This window comes from Herpailurus yagouaroundi, unplaced genomic scaffold (assembly GCF_014898765.1).
Source record: "Herpailurus yagouaroundi ecotype Mexico unplaced genomic scaffold, PumYag 67702, whole genome shotgun sequence".
In the NCBI taxonomy this organism is placed as follows: Eukaryota; Metazoa; Chordata; class Mammalia; order Carnivora; family Felidae; genus Herpailurus; species Herpailurus yagouaroundi.
This window is the reverse complement of record NW_024420501.1, coordinates 3,604,396-3,608,729: the sequence shown is the minus strand read 5'-3', so window position 1 is coordinate 3,608,729 and position 4,334 is coordinate 3,604,396.

Sequence of the window (4,334 nt, the reverse complement as noted above, 5' to 3'; positions counted from 1 at the left end):
GGGAGTTACTAATATGTATATTAACTTAGTGCCCATAACCAAATGATAATTGCACCATCACCTGGAAAAAACTGTTACTCAAAGCACAGAATAAACTAGCCATTTGTCTTTCTTCAACAGTTTCGTTCTGGCAGTCGATCTTTCTCTTTGCATGATCCATTTATTTGATTCGCCTTTTCACCGTATTCTCAGATTTTTTTTTACCTGGAGAAATGTCAGTGCAACGGGAAATAGGCACTTGTTCATCTGGGTCCACCAAGGAGGAGCAGGTACCAAGAAGGATTTACTGGAGAAAATACACACGAGGGAAAAGACACCGTGTGTATGGAGAGGGCCAGAAGAGGCTCAGGAGCCCTCAGACAGTAATACGGACCTAAGTCTGTGGAGGAGAGAGGGAAGGAAGGAAGGTCGGGCATGAAAAGTCTTACGCTGCAGTACCGTTCTAGGAAAATTTCAGCAAGACCAACAGAAAGTCCCTGAGCCAAAGTCACCCTTTAGAGGAGTTCTGTGTCTCCCAAAAGTGGCCTGCTTTAGTGTCCTTGATGTCCTCAGTCACTGGCCGGGAGCAGCTCATGGGAAAATTGGTCTGATGCAAATGCAGTGGAAGATTACAGAGCTCGGCCACTGAGATCATCATTCAACCAGGCTCCTTGAAGTCAGAGATCTGAGAGGTGCCTTTCATGGCCAACACGGTACTCCTACAAGAAAAGAGAGGTCTGCATCTCAAACTTCACGCTCCTTACTAAAAAGCACACAAGTAGGGAGTAAAGTCGCATTTAGAGCAGAGGTAAGTTGCCCCAGGCCAGAAACTCACTGATTCATTCAGAGCACACTTTAGGGATGCGACTGAGCACATAGTGTATACGGAGTTGCATTCAAATCCCACTTGCCCCACTTGGTGGTGGCATGAATTGAAGCAAGTCACTTAAAAACTGAAGAAGTCTTAAAAACACTAAAAATCTGAAGTCTCAACTTCTTCATCTGCTAAACGAAAATAATGATGACCTCGCTTACCAAACTGGGACTATTGGGAGAATGAAACAACCTCTCGGGTCCCATGGGTGAAGATATGGCTTGGCCTGTAGTTTCTTAGCACGACACTCACTCCTTCCCCTTCTGCAGTCACGTGACACAAAGAGAGGCGTCTCTGTCATCTCTTTGCCCAAGAAGGCTGGCTTTTTTCCCTTTGACCTCAGTTACTATTTATTTTTAAGCAGTACCCTGCCTTCTAGGACCAGTAACCCCCAACTCATATTTGGAGAACCACTCCTCCCCTTAATCTAAACACGTAGGTCCCATGGAAATCGCAACAATCTAACATGACCCCACGTGGGTGTAGACTTCTGCCAAGCTGGATCAAGCAGGGCCCTTCCTTAAAAACTTTTAAAGCCAGAACCGAGGAGCAAATCAGTCAAAATCATAAGATGTAATTGTCTAGCACACTCACAACAGCCATGGTTTCTGTCAGGAGGAGGAAGTGCACAACCAGAGAGGCTGAGACTGACCACGCACCGCGGTCTAGATTAACGACAGAGGGTCTCGTTTGTACTCAAGTTCTCTGGATCCAGTTATTCCTATGGGTGGGCTGTTCAAACTGTTCCATGAATTCTGATGTCCATTTTGACCTAAAGGAATCTGAACTGGTTTGCTCTCGCAGCGAAACGTCCTAAAAATATAACGAAGATCCAGTTGCTGGCTCCCTTGATTGGTCCACGTTCTTTCCCAAGAAACTACCTCTGCAATGAGTCCTCCTTACAGAGCCAGTGAACTTCCCTCAAAAGAAACAAGTGTGCACCTAAAAACTAATATGACATCGCAGGGGCACCTGGGTGGTTGGGTCGGTTAAGAGTCTGACTTTGGCTCAGGTCATGACCTCATAGTTTGTGGGTTCAAGCCCCCATCAGGCTCTCTGCTGTCAGCACAGAGCCCGCCTGGGATCCTCTGTCCCCCTGTCTCTCCCCCACTCGAGCTTGTTCCTCTTTCTCTCTCAAAAATAAGTAAACATTAAAAACATTTTTAAAGAAATGAATATTGTATGTCAACTACACTTTAATAATAAATTTATTTTTATAAAAGAAACAAAGGGCACCTGGGTGGCTCAGTCGGTTGAGCATCCGACTTTGGCTCAAGTCATGACCTCACAGTTCGTGAGTTTGAACCCCGTGTGGGGCTCTGTGCTGACAGCTCAGAGCCTGGACCCTGCTTTGGATTCTCTCTCTCTCTCTCTCTCTCTCTCAAAAAAAAAAAAAAATTAACAATTTTAAATAAAAAAGAAACAAGTATGGACTTGGTTCTCTTGTCATGGCCGTTTCGTTCCCCCAAATCTTATAGACTCAATTACTCAAGAGCATAGACTTTGGGGCCTTACAGACTTGGGTTTGAGTCCCAGTTCTATTTACTGGCTACTTAGGCAGTTAATTAGACGATCAGAGCCCCAATTACCTCATCTCTAAAATGGAAATAATAGTTACCTCAGAGTGCCGTTGTGACTCTTCCTTGAGTCAGCACACACAAAGCACTTTACATAGTGCCTACAACAAACGGAGCCACGGTGGGCGAATGAAAAGAAGTGGTTGTCCTTCCATGTGCATGGGAAGAAATAAGACACCAGCTGGCCACCTCTCAGCACAGTGGGCAGCTTCAGAGTTGGCATCTATCTTTCTGACAGGAGGTCTCCAACAGGAAGGATCAAGGCAGATCAAGGATGCTGTCTACAAGGCTCTCAGCCTTCCCTTCCATACTCAAAGTAATCGAGTTGCAATCTGACTACCAGAGAGAAAGACTCGCTTTGGTCCAGTAATCACCTGCCAGCTTACCCCCACCTGGGTCTCCTGAGACCAAAAATTACTGAGCAATTTAGACCCATATTGATAAAAGTGAGCTAATTAACAGACACAGTCAATGAGGAGTTCTTTCAGAAGACCGTCAGCCAATAACTGAAGAAGGAATGATAGAAATTTTCAAAAATCATAATTTGGGGGCGCCTGGGTGGCTCAGTCAGTTAGGCGACTGACTTCGGGTCAGGTCATGATCTCACAGTGTGTGGGTTCGAGCCCCGCATGGGGTTTTGTACTGACGGCTCTGAGCCTGGAGCCTGCTTCAGATTCTGTGTCTCCCTCTCTCTGGTCCTCCCCCACTCACACACTGTCTCCCTCTCTCTCAAAAATAAATTTAAAAAAATTTTTAAAAATCATTTTCCTGGCCATAATGAAGTAATAGATTCAAGCCAAAATCACCAATGTATTTATAAACCACTGGGTGAAGAGCTGATGGAAAACTGGATTATTCCCATGATGCCAAAGTATCACTCCACTGATGGACTGTGTTAATCACTAGGAAGAAAATATTACCATGGAAGTATTAGTCTGTCACCACCTAAACCCACTATTCAATCCTGTTATCACTGAGAGTGGGCCTTATGTGCCATTTACTGTGGCACATACTCCTGATGCATACACCATCACCTCTGAATTATTCGTGCAAAAAAATATTTAGCCAGAACCAGGTCAAGCTCCTAGTTCTAATATGCAGTTTTTATGAAATGCAGAGGATAAAATAACAAGTTACACAACACGTGAGAAAAATTCAGAAAGTGGGGCATTCCATAGGACAGGTGACCTGGTATCTGAAACAAGTCAATGTCATGGTCTTTGTGTTCTGCTCACTAAGTGCAGCTGGGGGGGGGGGGGTGGTTCCCCCAAACACATCCGACAAGCCACTCTCTAAACACCAACCGGTGCTACAATGAAACTCAATTCTGATACTGTCTACCCAGAAATAGCAATAGATACCACAGGTTAAGGGTTCAGTCCTACAAGACCAACGCTCCCCCCACAGTTGTTACCTGTACTTGACAAACTGGCTATAAATCAAAGGTTTCCATGACCCACAACTTAGGTTTGATTAATTTCCCAGAGCAGCTCTCAGAATTCTGAGAAATGTTTTACTTACTAGATCACGAGGTTATTATAAAAGGATATAACTCTGGAACAGTCCTTTTGAGTTTTTATGGAGGCTTCATTACACAGGCATGATTGATTAAATCACTGGCCATTGGTGACTGATCCAACCTTCAGTCCCTCCCCCCTCCCTGGAGGTATGGGGGATGGGACTGAAAGTTCCAACCCTCTAGTCACAGGGTTGGTTCCCATGACAACCAGTCCCCATCCTTAGGTGCTCTCCCAAAGTCACTTTATTAATGTAACAAAAGACATCTTTTTGCTCTCTCCACTTTGAAAATCTCAAGGGTTTTTAGAAGCTGTGTGCCAGAAATGGAGATGAAGACCCAATATATACTTCTTATTACAAATCACAATATCACACATGGGCGGGGG